The sequence below is a fragment of the Malus sylvestris genome, chromosome 9 (assembly GCF_916048215.2).
Source record: "Malus sylvestris chromosome 9, drMalSylv7.2, whole genome shotgun sequence".
Taxonomy (NCBI): Eukaryota; Viridiplantae; Streptophyta; class Magnoliopsida; order Rosales; family Rosaceae; genus Malus; species Malus sylvestris.
In genome coordinates this window covers 2,917,352-2,938,718 of record NC_062268.1, presented here as the reverse complement: position 1 = coordinate 2,938,718, position 21,367 = coordinate 2,917,352, and the positions used below count along the sequence as shown (strand labels likewise).

Genomic DNA, 21,367 nt, shown 5'->3' with positions numbered 1-21,367 from the left:
TTTATCCCGAATGGGATGAAGGCTTGTGCTGACTACAGCTTCGTTGAAGGCAAATCTGGCTTGAGCAGAGTTTTGGCTTTTGTTTGTTTGTTTGAGTGTCCTTAATTCTGTCTTCTCTTCCTCCTTTTATAGACGACTCCAGCTTGGGTTCCTGTAGCAATAGCGGTGCCCGAATGCGGTTTGGTGATGACTCACTAGCTTTTTTACATGAATGCCACCAATAAAGTACTTTATTGGGCTGTGCAGTGACTGAATAGCCTACCCCCTGTGGTCTTTGAGCAGGTAAGCAGGTGGCCTTTGTAACTTGTGCCCAGCCGAAAGCCTCTTTCCTGCCTCCTAAGTTTTCCTCTGGGCCTTGGGTTTGGGCCGACTTTCTCTCTGGCCCAAAGTTCATATTTTATCCCAAACAGAGTCTTTTCTTCAGGAAGAACAAATAACAAGGATTAAATGGCAACATATTGATGCTTACCCTTATCCTATGACTCCTGGATTTTTGACGGAATTTGGCATTCCTGGATACAACACCCCCAGATTTTTGAAGTTTTACAACGTCCACAGCAGGCTTGTTCTTTAGTACATTTCTGATCATGCTCCAAAGTTTTTCCTGAGAATTTAAAAGAAACATATGTACTGTCATCGGAGCCTGCATATACAACCATTTTGTTCTGCAAACAAGGATGCATTACGCTAGTATGTGACAATCCGTTCCGAATTTTACGAAACAAAAAAGGCATTTTTGTATTTTTACCAAGTTTGGGGATATTTTCCTTTTAAAAATAGTTTTGGGTCTTAAGGCCATCTCCAACTGATGGCTGGCCAGAGAGCTCGTTTTAGCCCTCTGGCCCTCCAAGATTCTTCAAGATATTAATATTTTAATGAACAGTACATGGTCATATTTGCCTCCGTCTCCAACCGAGGGCCAGAGGGTCAGAGGGCTCGTTTTAGCCCTTTCACAAAAAACCGTCTCCAACCGAGGGCCAAACATAATTTATTATTTAAAAACTACAACTTAAATTCAAATCCAATGGCTTAGGAAGTTATAGGAAAAAAAATAGAATTAAAAAAAAATATGAAACAAATTTTGTGAAATATAAGTTATACAAAAAAATGGAATTTAAAAAAAAATATGAAACAAATTTTGTGAAATAGAAGTTATAGGAAAAAAATGGAATTTAAAAAAAATATGAAATAAATTTTGTGAAATAGAAGTTATATGAAAAAGCGTAGGTCTCATCTAACATTTTTTTTAATTGTTATTCAATGAGGTTGTTTCACCTAACATTTTAATTAATAAAGCGTAGGTCTCATCTAGGTGTATAAGCGTTAAGTTCCAACCCGCTGCTAAACTAGGGTAAAACATATCTTAATTAAGACCACCCAATATTAAAATTATAGATCCACTAATGTGTATTTAGTGTTACTCTTCGTTGAATGAACATTGAATCATATAATTATTATTGCTCAAGAGTTATTCAGTGTTGGTTGGTGTATGAAGTTTAATTATGTGGATGGGATGGAAGAAAAGAAATGTTTAAATTAAAAATTAAAAAATTAAAAAAAAAACCAACGCCTAGCTGAGTCAGCTAGCCGTTATATTAAAAAAAAATTCAAACTATTAGTGTCGGTTATAACCGACACTAATAGTAAATAAAAAAAAATTTGCCTATGAATACCTATTACTGTCGGTTATAACCGACAGTATTAAAAAATCCTTCTTTAATGATGTCGATTATAACCGACAACAATAAGAAAACTATTAAAAAAAAATAGCCAGCCCGGAGCTGGCTGGTTGGCCGAAAGCAGCCAGACCTTTGGCCCTTTGACCCTTTGAAATTCCATGGGGCCCTCCCAGATTCCCAAGCCCTTTGACCTAGCCCTCGGTTGGAGATGATTTTAAGGCTATTTTCGGCCATCTGGCCCTCTTGACCCTTTGGTTGGAGATGGCCTAAGTGGTGTGCCCAAAGGGCCCACCCCCTGTTTTGTCCTCCGGTTCCCTTTTCATTTTCTTTTATTTTTTCTGAAAAGTCTCTCTCTCTCTCGGTCTCACTCTTTCCCTCTCACTCTCTTCCTTTTCCTCTTTTTCCCCTAAGTTTGTCTCTGTGTTCTCTCCTCCTCCCCAGGTACCACACATACGAGCACCCATGCACACGTAAAATAACACGACGGCACCACCCTCTAATTCCACTCTATTTCCTTCTCACCACGGTGCAAATATTCCCCAATGAGTTATCGTCGTTTTCGACAAAGGTAGGTCAAAACACCCTTCCATCTTTCTCCCTAGTAGTCTAGAAGGATTCCTGGTTGCTAAAATGTGATTTTGGTGAAGGTTTGGACATGAAAACACGTTGGGGAGACTTCCCCAGACTTCCGGCGAAGAACCCGTCACTTTCGAGGTACTTTCCGGCCAAACCACAGTGAGTTGGCTGACGTGAAAGGTATCAATCTCTTCATATCCCTGAGTACTACAACTTTGATTTTTGAATCACCCAATTTCGTTGAGTATTAAGGAAGTTATATCCATTTGAATCTAACCAGTTTCCGACGACCTCCGCGGCTTTCAAGGCGTTTTCCGGCCAAAACACGGCGAGTTAGATGTCATGTGAGGTACCATTATTTTCTTCTCTTCGAGAACTAAAACTTTCGTTTTTGTTTCACTCGATTTCGTTGAGTATTGACAAAGTTATGAACGTTTAAAGTTAGGGAAGTTTCCGGGCGAATTCCTGCCTTCTTCTCCGGCGAGACCAAGAAACCAAGGCCTTCGGGCCTAAACCCATTCGAACTAGGCCCTTTGGGCCGTGCTTACACCCAACCCAACCCCTTTTATTTTATTTTGTTTCTATTTATTTTATTTCAAAACCAAAACAATTGGGCTGGGCTTTCAAGCCCAGTACCTTTCAAACCCTTTATAGTTTTATTTATTTTGTTTTTATTTTAAAACCCAAAGGCCTTGGGCCATTTCTGTTAGGGCCTTAAGCTCGTTAGCCACTAAACCCTTTAAATCTTTTAAACCCATACCCTTTTTAATTATTAAACCCCAAAACCCTTGGAGACCAAAACTCTATACCCTAGCCGGCCCAAACCCTTCATGTGGAATATTCCGTCAGGGAATATTCTAGGAATATTCTATTGACTTTTACGAAATTTATCCGGGACTCTTCTTAGGGTAATTTGACGTTCTGAATTCGTTTCCAACGTCCGTTTTCTCAAATTCAATTGTTATTATATAGTTTTATTAATTGGACTCTTTATGTGCTTAGGGGCAATTATAGTGGCGTTTCTGTCTTCGCTAGCTGCGTGACTCTTCGACGGCAAAGTATTGTGAGTGAACCCCTTCTAAAAATGCATGTTTTGATAGTAGAAATGCATACATGAAAAGCATGATTTGATGATTATGTTCTATGAAACGCTTTGAGATAACATGCTTACTAAGGCTATTTTGAATTATTATTATTTTTTCTATAACCCGTGTTCTTATAGAATATCTAATGGATGACGATATGATATTTAGAACATGTTTTGAACACCTCTTTATAGTATAGATGATGAATAACTTTATACTATGAAGTTGATTTTCAATATATATATATATATATATATATATATATATATATATATATATATATATGTTCAATGGTTTTGTACTTACCTAGTGGTCCTTTCCACTACGGAACGTAGGGATAGATTCCGGTCCGTCCCGGGCGACGGTTTGGTGTTGGCATAGGGCCTGGAGTGTGTTTCCTCTGGCTATTTAGCACAGGGATGGGAAGCCTGCATGGGGCCTGGGGGTTATCGAACAATTCACTAGTGATTATTATATATACAAGTTATGATTTGAGACATTGCACGACATGCTAGGTTTCGGAAAACCTATGTTTATCATGATATATATGTGTTTTCATAAAATTTGGGAGTTAGTACGTTGATAACTGTTTTATTATATATATCAACTTGGTCCACTCATGTTTATTTTGCGCCTCCTTCAAGACTTAGAATCGAGGCATACAATCCCGACGTCCATGCACTTCTGCATCGGCATCTTCGAGTCCTCTCGGTGTAGGACCCACTCCTTTGTTCATTCAATTTTTATATTAATTCTTTTAGTGTTCTAGATTAGATGTGTGCTCTGAACATGTTCCTTAAATGCATATTCCTTTTTTTTTTTTACGTTTATAAGTTTTATCTATCCCTTGTTTTCAGCATTTGCACTCAATAAATGGCTTTCGTCACCTTCGGGTGTCGACCAACACATGCCTATCCTGGTATTCAGGGAATATCGGGATCGGGGTGTGTCAAAGACGAACTTTGTAACAAAGTCGAGCAACAATAACGAAGAGGGGGGGAAGAAGAAATGCTTGCAGAATCCAGCAAGGTAAAATCATAATAAGGGAAAAAAAAAACTCAAACTAGAGGGATGTACCTGACCCAGAACTAAGACAACATTGGCATTGAATGTATCAATTGCATGAAGAAGCAACTGCAAGAAAATCAAACACGAATTTCAAATATATGACATTAAAACAACCACTTCAATAGTAAGTCAGCAGCTACTTCGGGTCCCGATACCATTACTGGTATATGTGTTCCATCAATCGCTCTAACACAATCCTAAAATAATTATAAGAGTTAATACATAACTGCTAATATGCTTATGAAACCAATTTAATCACGACATGGCTAAAATAAGTACTAATTATTAACCTTAAAATAAGGGTAAAATCTTGTACTTTCTCTTATTTTAGTTGGCACCGTGGATCCAGGTTGGACCATCAAATCTGGTGCAATTGTGTTCAAGGCCTTCAAAACGTTGTTGAAAGTTTTGCTTGTTGTAAAATGTGATCGCCGAAATGTGTCCTGAGTTTGGCAATATCGAGAATTTTGACCAAAAGTGAGTAGAAATGTAGCAACCATTTCTTCAATACAAATAAATCTTGTACCCTTCAAATGTGTCTTTTCTGTAAGGACGTCACATAGCTTTAAGAAAACATCCTATATAGCACTCGAAATTCTTGAGGATCCTCGTTCAATACCTTGTTAATATAATCGTATCCAGTTCTACTAATAGGTCATCGAGCCAATGGACGTTCAATATGATCATCATGTATAATAACCATTAACACATTTAGCACTTGAACTATTGCTTGTACTGCCATCAATAGTAACTTAATGGCTTCATGATATTCTTCATCTTCTCTTTCCATTTCCTCTTCAAACATGTTTTCAGACATTATATAAAGAATCACCTAAAAATACAAAACTATATCCATTAGAACATAATAGAGAGAAAGGCAAAGAAACAAAACTATATCCATACTTCATCACTAGCTGTAAGCTTTTTTGTGACAGGGTCCCACCAAATCAGAACTGTGTCTAAAAATCTAGAAATTGATTGAAATCGACCCTTCAATGTTTTCGTACGGTTCTTAACATGATCTTCAATTTTTTTACACCCAAGTTTTTCATTAAGCGCAGGAACAATTTTGGCTTCTATGGTCTGCTTACTTATTACGCCATTAGCATCACACCATCCATTGTTTACGGCCTCAACAAGTAGTTGTAACAACATGTTGTTCTCTTGCACGGACCACTAATTATAGTTTCCTTTTGTCTTTTCTTATTGTGAATCTCCCATTTATAATCTTACTAGATGATGCATTATAATAAAACAACGAGACATGGCCATAAAAGCATAACATGATAATAGGGATTACAAGTATAAATGACTATAAAAAGGATTGGGACAACAGATTGACATATTATTAATAGGGATTACAAGTATAAATGACGCAACAAGTATAATGACTATAAAAAGGCATAACATGATAATAACATACTGATTAATAAGGATTACAAGCATAGTATAAACAACGGATTGACATATAACAAAAAGACTGAAAGATAAATAAAACGGATTGACATATAACAAAAAGACTGAAAGATAAACAAATGCGTTAAATGTTATACCACTCATTAAGTATTATGTCTGCTTTTTAATTTCTGCTTCTAAAAGGGAGATGCGGTTCACGGAACCATGAACGGTCGAGACATCCAATTTTATTTTAGACCATAGTGTCGGCAATGCATACGAAATCAACAAATTTCGTGTTGTTCAGAACAGGAGATCAAGCAAGGTTATCCCTCATGCTACCATAATTGAATTGAATAGGATGGGGATGTGGTGCATATATTGTGTGGTTCGAAGGATATCACATGCTCATTACTAGGTGGTGCATATATTGTGTATAGTGTTTCCTGATTTGATTTGTATATATCTTATTTTGGTGGATTTCATGTTATTTATAAAATTGCCACCACCTCTTCGTTCTTCGTTCGGTGAGGGTTTCGGGGATGGGAGGCCATGCCGCATCTGAGAGAGAGAGAGAGAGAGAGAGAGAGAGAGGGGGAGCGGGGATATCAGCGTCATTGCTGCATATCCTCGATTTCATGAGTGGGAGAGGGGGTACAGTCAGAGAAAAGCATGGGGGGCCATTGTTGCAGATCCTTCTATGTTACTTTGTCATTTTCATTTTCCAGTGTTGGCTCATGGAAATTTGTAAAAATGGTTGTAGTTTCCTGAGAAGGTTATGTTTTTTGTGTAATCCCATTTGAGGTTAAAACTCACAAAACAAAGGAAAACAGATAAGAGAATGATGAAAATTTTGTATCCGAATCAAGGAATTGATTATTGAGAATTGAGTTTGTGATTTACACTCCATTTTGGTATTTGATTGATAGTCGGTGCTCATAATTTGGATTTTTTTTAATTAAAATTGTTTGCAGAGAGAGAGAAAGAGTTCGTTCGACGCTTAAACCATAGCCAGGTATATCTCTCCTCTTGCTTTCTCTCTACGATGTTCTATCCCAATTTCTCTCAGACAGTAAGGGTTTTGGTTTGCTTTATTGGATTAGATTTGTATATATCCCTTTGCATCGCAGTTTTCTCTGATTTAATAGCATAATTTGGCTCTTGGTATTCTAACTTTGCTTTCTTTGCATCAAAGTTGTATCTGGCTCTTGGTTTTCTTGATCTAATTTTTTATTTTATTTCTATAATTAGATAAATTAAGGAAAAAATTTCTATTAGTATATGAGTATTCGATTCTGATATATCATTTTCCTCCATTTGACGTGATTTTGGATTATTAGCACTCAGGCTTGCTTTCCGCATTTTTGTTGAAAAAAGGCTTTTAGCTGAGTAATTTACTAATTTGGTTTTGATTATCAGCTATAAGAGAATGGGAGGTTTTAATTGTAATTATTTTAATACGGCAAAAATTTTTAGATTTTACAGATTTTTCCAGTTTAGGATGATAAAAATTTAGGGCTTTGATTTGTTGATGTGATTTCCACGTACTCCGAATTCAAATAGAAATGCAAGGATATATTAGACTTTTAGTGTTTTCAGGCATTCGCGTGTTTTCTTATTATAGATTATGTATTTCTGTAGTGCACTAATATTTGTTTAAAAAAAATTAATTAGTTTTTCCTCCCCGGTGTTTGCTAAGGCGCTTCTCGAGATGGCGTTGGAACGTGCAGGTGATGAGGATTCAGGGGATGAGGAGGAAATGGCAAAGGAGGAGGACCAAAACGCGTTCTCTGTTAGGATAATTGGTGCCCTGAATTCCAGAAAGTCTGCACTCACCACTCATTAATTATATGGTTTGTTCCTTTGGTTTTTATGGTTTAAAGGTGTTTAATTTGATGGTGTTTTTGATACATTGTTGAATATATTGTTAGTTTAGTTATTGATCGTACCGAGTGTGGTTTATGCTTTTGGTATTAAGTAGTTTTTTCATATCCCTGAACTCCTTTTCAGGTAGAGAAACGTGAGTTCTTCTAAGGTGTTTAATTGAGTGTCAATCAGAGAGTATTTTGTTCGAATATCTGTCCAAACAAAAAATTTCTTTGGAATGAAATAAATGAAACAACTTTTGAGACTCCCACATTTGAGATGTGTATTGGTTCTGAAAGTATAAGACCAAAAGTTACATTTTCATTCCCATTTACAGAAATACAACTTGCAGAATTAGTTAAATGTATCAAACGACTAGCATGTGAATTTGTGTATAGTTAAAAATAATCTTATCCTTAAGGATTATTGATTTGGCAAATTTGGTTGAGTAAATTTAGGGTTATTGATTGGGCTAATTTGGTTGATTAGTTGATCTGATTTGGATGGGTTTGAGGGTTAGTTTCTAGGAATGTTCCATCGGTGTTCATTTTCTTCTACACAGTTACCAAAATCTCAAGTCCCACCATTTGATCGTCGAGTACGACCCAATCATATTTGTTGTAATACAATCATATTCTTCAATTTATTCAGGTAAAATGTATCTTATTCATGCAGTTCAAGGTGATGCATTCAAGTACCGCAACAACGCGCGGGCATATTTTCTAGTTAATGACTATTGGTTTTCCCTCAATATAGACAACGTTAAATTGGTCAAATTTATTTAGTAAAATTTTTATGACTATGTAGAATTTGTCGTTTAAACTTCTGGTTTTAGAGAATTCTTCATTAAATTTCTGGGTGCTTTTGAGGTTATTTTATCTGAGATTTAGTAATTTTTTCTAGATTTTGTAGAATTGTTCGATTAAATTTGTGGGTTTGGTTGTTATTTTTTATTTTGTGCATTTTATAGTGAACTTGGTTGTGGGTTTTGATGTTTGTCTATGGCAAGGGACGCCAACTCATGAACCAAGTGGTCTTTCAGCACCTGTAGGAGATGAGCGAAGCGATATGGTATAGTTTCCTTTAATTTTTACAATTGCTAAATGTAGATGACCAAAGCGAAATATCATTGAGCTCTTTGCAAATTCAGATTGTTGATTTTTTTTTTCCTTTCAATTTGCACTTCCACAAAATCCTTTCAAGTATTGGTACGACTAAGTTGCAACTCTCACAAAACAAACCGTTCACAAGGCGAAAGAGAACCACCGGAATGCAGGTACCAGGATCTACAATAACATAATGAAGGCAAGAGTTCCAGACAAGAGGGAAACATTGTCCAGAAGACCTTTAATTTCCTTGTAGAGCAAGGGAAAAGAAGACAAGGGACCTAAACCAAGTGAGGTGCATCAAGGATGAGGATGGAAAGGTTCTTGCTACAGAGAACGCGGTTAAAGACAGATGGAAATGTTATTTTTATAATCTTTTCAATGAAGGACATGAAAGGAGTGCTTCTTTAGGGGAGTTGAGTAACTCAGAAGAGTGTAGAAACTACTCTTTTTATCGTAGAATTCGGAAGGAAGAAGTGGTTGTAGCTTTGAAAAAGATGAAGCATAGAAAAGCAGTAGGCCCAGACGATATACCAATCGAAGTGTGGAAAGTTTTGGGAGAGACAGGTATAACATGGCTCACTGACCTTTTCAATAGGATTCTGAAAACGAAGAAGATGCCAAATGAGTGGCGAACGAGCACTTTGGTGCCTATCTACAAGAATAAGGGCGATGTACAAAATTGCATGAACTATAGGGATATTAAGCTAATGAGTCATACAATGAAGCTCTGGGAGAGAGTCATTGAGCATAGATTGAGGCAAGAGACACGGGTTTCGGACAACCAATTCGGGTTCATGCCAGGGCGCTCAACCATGGAGGCAATCTATCTCTTACGAAGATTGATGGAAAGATATAGAGATGGGAAAAAGGATTTACACATGGTCTTTATAAATTTGGAAAAAGCGTATGATAGGGTCCCAAGAGACATTCTTTGGAGGATTTTAGAGAAGAAAGGAGTACGAGTAGCATATATCCAAGCTATACAGGATATGTATGAAGGAGTAAAGACTGCCGTAAGAACTCATGAAGGACAAACCGAAAGCTTTCCCATAACTGTAGGATTACATCAAGGTTCATCCTTAAGTCCTTACCTTTTTGCGTTGGTAATGGATGAGTTAACAGGACATATTCAAGATGATATTCCTTGGTGTATGCTTTTCGCAGACGATATAGTGTTGATAGATGAAACTCAGGAAGGGGTAAATGCAAAGCTTAACCTTTGGAGAGAAGTGTTGGAATCTAAAGGTCTTCGCCTAAGCCGATCAAAGACAGAATATATGGAGTGCAAGTTCAGTGCAAATGGAGGCCAAAACGAGTTAGGGGTGAGGATCGGAGATCAAGAAATAACAAAGAGCGACCGTTTTCGTTACCTATGATCTATCTTGCAAAAGAACGGAGAATTAGATGGAGATCTCAACCATAGAATACAAGCTGGATGGATGAAGTGGAAGAGTGCATCAGGCGTGTTGTGTGACCGCCGTATGCCACTAAAGCTCAAGGGAAAATTCTATAGGACGGCAATAAGGCCGGCGATGCTGTATGGCACAGAATGTTGGGCGGTGAAGCATCAACATGTACACAAAATGGGTGTAGCGGAGATGAGGATGATTCGTTGGATGTGTGGGCACACGAGAAAGGATAAGATTAGGAATGAGGATATCCGGGGTAAAGTAGGAGTAGCCGAAATTGAAGGAAAGATGAGAGAAAATCGGTTACGGTGGTTTGGACATGTGCAAAGAAGGCCTACTGACGCTCCGATTAGAAGATGCGACTATGAGACAGAGGTTCACGGCCGAAGGGGTAGAGGAAGACCTAGGAAAACTTTGGAAGAGACCCTAAGAAAAGACTTAGAGTACTTGGATCTAACGGAGGACATGACATAGGACAGAACACAATGGCGTTCTAAGATTCATATAGCCGATCCCACTCAGTGACTTGGATTTTCCAAGTCTCCAACCGAGAAGTTTTCCTCACTCGGGAAATTAAGGGAACACTACCTCAACCTACATGCTCCACTCACAAAGCTTCAACATACAAGCTTCAACAAAAGAAAATTCAAAGAACTTAGCGAAGAAGGCTTTGGTGTATTTAACACAATACGTTGAAATGAAGGAAAGCTTATTTATTGATATCCTTGATAAGTTACAAATATGTACATATACTTGAGTCAAAATAAACAAACAAGAGGGAGCCTTCACAAAGGTTGCTTAGGAGAAGTCTCAGCAGTCGGTAGAGCCCCAGAAAGAGAAGGCACCGGAGGGGGATCATTCGGAGCCTCAGTACTGGACAGAACCCTAGAAGGAGGAGGCATCAGAGGTTGATCATTTGGAGCTTCATTAAGCGGTACAGCCTCAGAAGACGAAGGCAATAAATGCCTTTGGAACAAACCCACAAATCTCTGATGATCAAGTAAAACCTGACCATCAGATTCCTTCATCTGGTCAAGCTTCCTCTTCATATTTGTAGCATAGCCATGTGCGAGCCGGTGCAACTGTTTATTCTCATGCTTGAGCCCTCTAATCTCCTGTTTGAGACTCATCACTTCAGCCGCCAATGATTCAACTTGGCGGGTTCGAGCAAATAGGCGTTGGGCCATATTAGACACAGAACCTGCACACTGAACACTGAGAGCCAGAGAATCCTTAACAGCCAACTCATCAGACCGTTTGGAAAGTAGTCTGTTATCTTTGGGAGTGAGAAGGTTCCTGGCCACTACCGCAGCGGTCATATCATTCTTCATCACGGAATCCCCAACGGTAAGAGGACCAGTAGGGGAGACGAATGATGGGCGCCATATGTTGTTTGGAGAAGGCGAGGCTGCCTCTTCAACAAGGTTCAAGTCAAAACGACGGTCGGAGGGGCCAGACATTTTCAAAGGTGTTGAAAAGAGAAGAGGTCGGACAAATCAAGATCTTAGAAGTGCAAGAATTGAGCTTCTACTGGTGGATATTCAAGTGTGCTTTGGAACTTAATGTCAGCCCCTATAAAAATCTGCACTCGACGAAGCTTCAGAAATCGAAGAGGCGCCTACTCAGAAATCGAAGAGGCATTTGCTTTCTCAAAAGCTGGGCTGCTTAGAGACCACGAGGGTCGATCTCAGAAATCGAAGAGGCGTTTGCTTTCTCAAAAGTTGGACTGCTCAAAGACCACGAAGGCCGATCTCAGAAATCGAAAAGGCTTGCTTTCTCAAAAGCTGGGCTGCTCAGAGACCACGAGGGCCAATCTCAGAAATCGAAGAGGCACCTACTTTTCCAGCCTTGTCAACACTTGTCACACGCACACTCAGCTTTGCGGAAATTATGGGCATTCTGTCGAAGATTTCTGGCGAAGTAGAAAGCACATGAATCGTACTGTTCAATCACCCACTTCCCACACGCAACAGTAGCTCATGGGTACCACAGATAACTTTGCCAAAGTTCTCTGACAAAGTTGAGACACGTGAAGCTTGCAGCTCCCACTACATCGCTCTGACCAAGAAGGGTAAAAGAATAGCAAAGAAACAACACTAAAAAAGTTTAGACACATAAATTTTGAAGGTCTAGCTACCATATTATTACCCACAATGGTAAAGGAACAGTACCACTGCTGAATAATTGGAAAGTCCCGGTGTGTCAACCTCTAGCAAACATGCCCAACCTTTACTCACATTCGAGAAAACACTCCCAACAAGATTGCTTGCTCCAAAATCGAAGAGGCACCGCCCTTCGAATCTCGAGAGCCAAGACTCCCAACATGATTACTTTCTAAAAAATCGAAGAGAGGGTAAAGGAACAGTACCACTGCTGGATAATTGGAAAGTCCCTGTGTGTCAACCTATGTGCTTCGTAGCAAGGTAGACTAGCAAACATGCCCAACCTTTACTCACATTCGAGAAAACACTCCCAACAAGATTGCTTGCTCCAAAATCGAAGAGGCACCGCCCTCCGAATCTCGAGAGCCAGACTCCCAACATGATTACTTTCTCAAAAATTGAAGAGACACCGCTCTCCGAATCTCGAGAGCCAGACCCCTAGCAAGATTGCTTTATCAAAAATCGAAGAGGCATCGTTCTCCGAATCTCGAGAGCTAGATCCCCGACAGGATTGCTTGTTCAAAAACCGAAGAGGCATCACTTTCCCAACTTCAAGAGCTGGATCTCCTTGGATAAAGCTTGTCTGTAATCTTCACACGCAACATCAGCTTTCCAGATACCACAGACCACTTTTTCAAAATGCTCTGACAAAGTTAAAACATGTGAAGTTGGCAGCTCCCACTACCGTGCTATGACCAAGCAGGGTAAAGGAATAGCATTATTACTTGATGTTAGGGAGACTCCTATATATGTCGACCTCCATCCCTAACGGACAGGCAGACCTGCAAAAATGCTCAACCCTTCCTCTTATCTGAGAGGGCACTCCCAACGAAGCCTTTCGAAATATTCAGCTTTCTTTCCCCCCGATAACACCTCTGTAAACAAGCTATACTAGAGCAAGAATATCTCATATCATCAGGGTTAAAAGCAAGAGTATCCCATATCATGCTTTTTCCCTGTCTTTTCCTTTGGCCTTGTTCTTACCTGCAAGACAAGGAGAATGAGAGCAATCAGTCAGCACTTGGAATCAAGCTTCCAGCCAGGAACTGACTGCCTGGAACCCCTTACCTGATTACTTACCTGGCATTGCTCTCGAGTACTCATCTTCAACATCTTATGCTTCCAGGGAAGATACCGCATCTGTTTGAGGAACAGATAGGGCAAGTGAGAAGGATACAAGGAAGCATGTGGAGACAAGCGTAACAGCACACGTGCCGATACATCCACTACTCTGTCAAAAGCAAAAGTATCCCATATCAGCAGGGTCGAACGTACTCTAGATTTGATGGACTTGTTTTGACCCTCAAATTCTTCAGTCGGCCTTATACTCTGGAGGAAACCAGAAAACTCTCCAGCCCAGTTCAAAAATAAGCTTGTGGAAAGTTACTTCTTCAAAAGCAAAAGTATCCCATATCATCTCTTCTCATTTTTCTTCTCTTTATCCTTCATGCTGCCTGCAAGATAGGGAGAATGTGAACAATCAGCCGGAGCTCTGATTGCTTACCTTGTCTGTCACCTCTTTCAGCAGATCCCCTAGCTCGGTGACTTGGGGGACTCCTACTACATGGTTTGTATCACGCTTGACCAAGCCTGAAACTACAAGTAAGCTTCAAGTGAAATTGATACATTACCTTGTGCATCTCCACCAGTTACAGATACCACCCCTGGATGGAGGAAGAGTACTTCCAGAGAAGATGCCACATCTACCTATGAGACAGATAAGGCAAGTCAAGACGATACCACACTCCGGTACTTAGAAGTTTCGTGGTTACGAGATCATTCTCCCACAATATTTCCTAATGTCATTTGTACTAAATCTTTCACTTGTACTCACTAAAGGAGAGCTTGAACCTATGTACTTGTGTAAACCCTTCACAATTAATGAGAACTCATCTATTCCGTGGACGTAGCCAATCTGGGTGAACCACGTACATCTTGTGTTTGCTTTCCTATCTCTATCCATTTATATACTTATCCACACTAATAACCGGAGCAATCTAGCGAAGATCACAAAAAGTGACCGTTTTCGCTACCTAGGATCTATCTTGCAAGAGAACGGAGACTTAGATGGAGATCTCAACCATAGAATACAAGCTGGATGGATGAAGTGTAAGAGTGCATCCGGCGTGTTTGTGTGACCGTCGTAGGCCACTGAAGCTCAAGGGAAAATTTTATAGGACGGCAATAAGGCCGCGATGTTGTATGGCCCAGAATGTTGGGCGGTGAAGCATCAACACGTACACAAAATGGGTGTAGCGGAGATGAGGATGCTTCGTGGGAGGTATGGGCACACAAGAAAGGATAAGATTGAGAATGAGGATATCCGAGGTAAAGTAGGAGTAGCCAAAATTGAAGGAAATATGAGAGAAAATCGGTTCCGGTGGTTTGGACATGTGCAAAGAATGCCTACTGACGCTCCGGTTCGAAAATGTGACTACGGGACAGAGGTTCAGGGCCGAAGGGGTAGAGGAAGACCTAGGAAAACTTTGGAATAGACCCTAGGAAAAGACTTGAGTACTTGGATCTAACGGAGGACATGACACAAAACCGAGCGCAATGGCGTTCTAGGATTCATATAGCCGACCCCACTTAGTGGGAAAAGGCTTTGTTGTTGTTGTTGTTGTTGTTTGCTGTACGTAGATGACCAAAGCGAAATATGTTTGAGCTCTTTGCAAATTCAGATTGCTGATTTATTTTTATTTTTTTTTCAATTTGAATGCAGCTTTGTCCAATCTGCTTAACTAATGGAAAGCCTAAGTATATAGTTTTCAGGTTATCAAAAAGGAAAGAAAAAGAGTGCACCATTGTGAAACACTGAAACCATAAGCTCCTGAAAACTGCAAAATTAGAATCCCAAATCCATAACAAACACAGCCTTACTCAAAAACCCAAAAGCCACCCACAAAAATACAACCTTCGTACGTTCCAGAACGAAGTCCAACTCCAATCAAGCCACTGCCCAACAACCAATATGCAATACAAACAACACCCAAAGCACCAAAACGCAATACATAACAGAAGCACACACAAGCCAATAATTTCAACGAGCTTAAAGGGAATGAGTCGTAAACCCCAAAAGTGAAGAGAAACAGGGGCAGAAATCTTGATCAGTGGGAGTATTCAATCTCCCTCGTTCTGGGGTTCTTCGCTACCGTTCAACCTTCTCATCAGCTCCTTCATTTTGTCACGGACAAAAGGAACAGCGTCAGCACACAGTGTTCTTAGCGTTTGGTAGGACTTGGTCCCAATTATCGCAAAATATACGGCCCAACATGCAAGGGTAAACCACCCGAAAGCTGGAACGAGGAGGAGCACCAGTAGAACCAACGCAAGAGTTCCACACAAGAGGCTGATGTTGTTCATCAGTTCATATATATTTGTATTGTTGGAAGCTCGGAGAATGTTGGCAGTCTGCAATGTCCCCGCGTAAGTGAGTAAATCAGCAATCAACATCACGACAGTGTTGTGGTCTGTGACAAATGGAGACGGTAAATTTCCGGTGGCATGCTTCACCTGGAGGAGAACTCCTAGGATGTTGAGGAGATGGAATATACATTTGTGTGCTGCCGGTGGAGATTTGTACCGACCACCCTCCTCCATAGGGCTGCTGTATTATAAACAACACAGAAAGTTAATGAATGGGAAAATGATCTCTGGAACATTACTCTAATGATATCAGGAGTTCCAAATTTTCAATTCTTCCATATTAGTTAATGATATTGACATGTGTCAATCCAAACTCATTTGCTAGCTAATTAAGAACATGAGCTTATAAAAGACCCCGTTTCATATACATATTGATCAGAAGCCATGTTACAGAGTATCTGGAAACATTTGATCCATAACTTGGACCTGGAAGTTGAAAACGAAAAAGAAGGTTACGCAGAGTATCATAGATAGGTTAACAAGATTGTTTACTGTTTCCCTTATGCTTTACAATCAGCTTCTGGCGAAAGAGTAGATGCAACATTCTTCGTATGAGTAGACTTTCACCGAACTGGGAGTCCGGCGACGTGCGTGAAGGAAAGAGTTTCAGAGAAGAATGGATTCAAAAAATTAAACAACTAAAAGATGATAACTAAAGAAAATGTACTAACCCAGCTGAGATTTGTGGAGGATTAACCGAAGTTCCGACGTTCATAACGGGGATGTGGATTCTTGGGATGGCGGAAGAGGAACGCGGCAGAGTTGGGGGAGGGAGGGAGGAGTGAGAGAGAGGATTGTGTTTGGCCTTTTGGCATGGCGGTTGAGGCTGTTAAATAGCCGTAGGATTAACATGGAGTGCGCGGAATCCAACCCGGAATGCAATATCATATACTGTACATGTTGGTTTGACACCATAAAAAAATAAGCTAAAAGTTTGGAAACTTTATGATATTGCATTCCGGGTTGGATTCCGCGCACTCCATTTTAATCCTACGGCTATTTAACAGCCTCAACCGCCATGCCAAAGGGCCAAACACAATCCTCTCTCTCACTCCTCCCTCCCTCCCCCAACTCTGCCGCGTTCCTCTTCCGCCATCCCAAGAATCCACATCCCCGTTATGAACGTCGGAACTTCGGTTAATCCTCCACAAATCTCAGCTGGGTTAGTACATTTTCTTTAGTTATCATCTTTTAGTTGTTTAATTTTTTGAATCCATTCTTCTCTGAAACTCTTTCCTTCACGCACGTCGCCGGACTCCCAGTTCGGTGAAAGTCTACTCATACGAAGAATGTTGCATCTACTCTTTCGCTAGAAGCTAATTGTAAAGCATAAGGGAAACAGTAAACAATCTTGTTAACCTATCTATGATACTCTGCGTAACCTTCTTTTTCGTTTTCAACTTCCAGGTCCAAGTTATGGACCAAATGTTTCCAGATACTCTGTAACATGCCTTCTGATCAATATGTATATGAAACGGGGTCTTTTATAAGCTCATGTTCTTAATTAGCTAGCAAATGAGTTTGGGTTGTGGCCTTGTGGGCAGATATTCTAACGGTTGATGACACATGTTAATATCATTAACTAATATGGAAGAATTGAAAATTAGGAACTTCTGATATCATTAGAGTAATGTTCCAGAGATCATTTTCCCATTCATTAACTTTCTGTGTTGTTTATAATACAGCAGCATTATGGAGGAGGGTGGTCGGTACAAATCTCCAGAGGCAGCACACAAATATATATTCCATCTCCTCAACATCCTAGGAGTTCTCCTCCAGGTGAAGCTTGCGACCGGAAATTTACCGTCTCCATTTGTCACAGACCACAACACTGTTGTGATGTTGATTGCTGATTTACTCACTTACGCGGGGACATTGCAGACTGCCAACATTCTCCGAGCTTCCAACAATACAAATATATATGAACTGATGAACAACATCAGCCTCTTGTGTGGAACTCTTGCGTTGGTTCTACTGGTGCTCCTCGTCGTTCCAGCTTTCGGGTGGTTTACCCTTGCATGTTGGGCCGTATATTTTGTGATAATTGGGACCAAGTCCTACCAAACGCTAAGAACACTGTGTGCTGACGCTGTTCCTTATGTCCGTGACAAAATGAAGGAGCTGATGAGGAGGTTGAACGGTAGCGAAGAACCCCAGAACGAGGGAGATTGAATATTTCTGCCCCTGTTTCTCTTCACTTTTGGGGTTTACGACTCATTCGCTTTAAAATCGTTGAAATTATTGGCTTGTGTGTGCTTCTGTTATGAATTGCGTTTTGGTGCTTTGGGTTTTGTTTGTATTGCATATTGGTTGTTGGGCAGTGGTTTGAATTGGAGTTGGAATTCATTCTGGAACGTACGAAGGTTATATTTTTGTGGGTGGCTTTTGGGTTTTTGAGTAAGGCTGTGTTTGTTATGGATTTGGGATTCTAATTTTGCAGTTTTCAGGAGCTTATGGTTTCAGTGTTTCACAATGGTGCACTCTTTTTCTTTCCTTTTTGATAACCTGAAAACTATATACTTAGGCTTTCCATTAGTTAAGCAGATTGGACAAAGTTGCATTCTACAACAACAACAAAGCCTTTTCCCACTAAGTGGGGTCGGCTATATGAATCCTAGAACGCCATTGCGCTCGGTTTTGTGTCATGTCCTCCGTTAGATCCAAGTACTCTAAGTCTTTTCTTAGAGTCTCTTCCAAAGTTTTCCTAGTTCTTCCTCTACCCCTTCGGCCCTGAACCTCTGTCCAGTAGTGACATCTTCGAACCGGAGCGTCAGTAGGACTTCTTTGCACAAGTCCAAATCACCGGAACCGATTTTCTCTCATCTCTCCTTCAATTTCGGCTACTCCTACTTTACCTCGGATATCCTCATTCCCAATCTTATCCTTTCTCGTGTGCCCACACATCCTACGAAGCATCCTCATCTCCGCCACACCCATTTTTTGTACGTGTTGATGCTTCACCGCTCAACATTCTGTACCATACAACATCGCTGGCCTTATTGCCGTCCTATAAAATTTTCCCTTGAGCTTCAGTGACCTATGACGGTCACACAACACGCCGGATGCACTCTTACACTTCATCCATCCAGCTTGTATTCTATGGTTGAGATCTCCATCTAATTCTCCGTTCTCTTGCATGATAGATCTTAGGTAGCGAAAACGGTCGCTTTTTGTGATATTCGCTAGATTGCTCCGGTCATTAGTATGGATAAGTATATAAATGGATAGAGATAGGAAAGCGAACACAAGATGTACGTGGTTCGCCCAGATTGGCTACGTCCACGGAATAGATGAGTTCTCATTAATTGTGAAGGGTTTACACAAGCACATAGGTTCAAGCTCTCCTTTAGTGAGTACAAGTGAATGATTTAGTACAAATGACATTAGGAAATATTGTGGGAGAATGATCTCGTAATCACGAAACTTCTAAGTATCGGAGTGTGGTATCGTCTTGACGTGCCTTATCTGTCTCATAGGTAGATGGGGCATCTTCTCTGGAAATACTCTTCCTCCATCCAGGGGTGGTATCTTTAACTGGTGGAGATGCACAAGGTAATGTATCAATTTCACTTGAAGCTTACTTGTAGTTTCAGGCTTGGTCAAGCGCGATACAAACCATGTAGTAGGAGTCCCCCAAGTCGCCGAGCTAGGGGATCTGCTGAAAGAGGTGACAGACAAGGTAAGCAATCATAGCTCCGGCTGATTGTTCACAGTCTCCCTATCTTGCAGGCAGCATGAAGGATAAAGAGAAGATAATGAGAAGAGATGATATGGGATACTTTTGCTTTTGAAGAAGTAACTTTCCACAGGCTTATTTTTGAACTGGGCTGGAGGGTTTTCTGGTTTCCTCCAGAGTATAAGGCCGACTGAAGAATTTGAGGGTCAAAACAAGTCCATCAAATCTAGAGTACGTTCGACCCTGCTGATATGGGATACTTTTGCTTTTGACAGAGTAGTGGATGTATCGGCACGTGTGCTGTTACGCTTGTCTCCACATGCTTCCTTGTATCCTTCTCACTTGCCCTATCTGTTCCTCAGGCAGATGCGGTATCTTCCCTGGAAGCATAAGATGTTGAAGATGAGTACTCGAGAGCAATGCCAGGTAAGTAATCAGGTAAGGGGTTCCAGGCAGTCAGTTCCTGGCTGGAAGCTTGATTCTAAGTGCTGATTGATTGCTCTCATTCTCCTTGTCTTGCAGGTAAGAACTAGGCCAAAGGAAAAGACAGGGAAAAAGCATGATATGGGATACTCTTGCTTTTAACCCTGATGATATGAGATATTCTTGCTCTAGTATAGCTTGTTTACAGAGGTGTTATCGGGGGGAAAGAAAGCTGAATATTTCGAAAGGCTTCGTTGGGAGTGCCCTCTCAGATAAGAGGAAGGGTTGCGCATTTTTGCAGGTCTGCCTGTCCGTTGGGGATGGAGGTCGACATATATAGGAGTCTCCCTAACATCAAGTAATAATGCTATTCCTTTACCCTGCTTGGTCATAGCACGGTAGTGGGAGCTGCCAACTTCACATGTTTTAACTTTGTCAGAGCACTTTGAAAAAGTGGTCTGTGGTATCTGGAAAGCTGACGTCGGAATTTCGGTTAATCCTCCACAAATCTCAGCTGGGTTAGTACATTTTCTTTAGTTATCATCTTTTAGTTGTTTAATTTTTTGAATCCATTCTTCTCTGAAACTCTTTCCTTCACGCACGTCGCCGGACTCCCAGTTCGGTGAAAGCCTACTCATACGAAGAATGTTGCATCTACTCTTTCGTCAGAAGCTGATTGTAAAGCATAAGGGAAACAGTAAACAATCTTGTTAATCTATCTATGATACTCTGCGTAACCTTCTTTTTCGTTTTCAACTTCCAGGTCCAAGTTATGGATCAAATGTTTCCAGATGCTCTGTAACATGCCTTCTGATCAATATGTATATGAAACGGGGTCTTTTATAAGCTCATGTTCTTAATTAGCTAGCAAATGAGTTTGGATTGACACATGTCAATATCATTAACTAATATGGAAGAATTGAAAATTAGGAACTCCTGATATCATTAGAGTAATGTTCCAGAGATCATTTTCCCATTCATTAACTTTTTGTGTTGTTTATAATACAGCAGCCCTATGGAGGAGGGTGGTCGGTACAAATCTCCAGAGGCAGCACACAAATATATATTCCATCTCCTCAACATCCTAGGAGTTCTCCTCCAGGTGAAGCTTGCGACCGGAAATTTACCGTCTCCATTTGTCACAGACCACAATGTTGAACAAAAAGAGTATCCAAGATAACTCTAATGATCCCAAGAAGAAGAAAATAAAGCACACTCTAAAGAAAGCTCACAAAAAACACTAATTAGCAAAGCTTTTCTTATTTAGCACTTAGCTTTGTTTTTCCTTTGGATGATTTACAAGGCTTGGGGACTTGGGTATTTATAGCAAACCAAATGAAAGCTACTTAATTAAACTAAGATTATTTACTACCACACAAAACACATTAATTGCACCTAATTATTTGTTTTCACACACAACCTAACTTTGCCTAACTTTGCAATTGTAAGCACTTACATCATCAAACTAGATATGGACTTGGACTTTAGATTGG

The 21,367-nt window shown here is 40.2% G+C and overlaps 1 protein-coding gene and 1 pseudogene across 1 annotated transcript in view; one reads left to right on the top strand and one right to left on the bottom strand.

The window, feature by feature from the left end:
- The window catches only part of LOC126582514 (mRNA cleavage and polyadenylation factor CLP1-like), a 41,163-nt gene that overhangs the window by 15,569 nt on the left and 4,227 nt on the right, over positions 1-21,367 (top strand). The gene's annotated exons all lie outside the window — the stretch shown is intronic.
- LOC126583677 (uncharacterized) lies at positions 15,178-16,635 on the bottom strand (annotated as a pseudogene).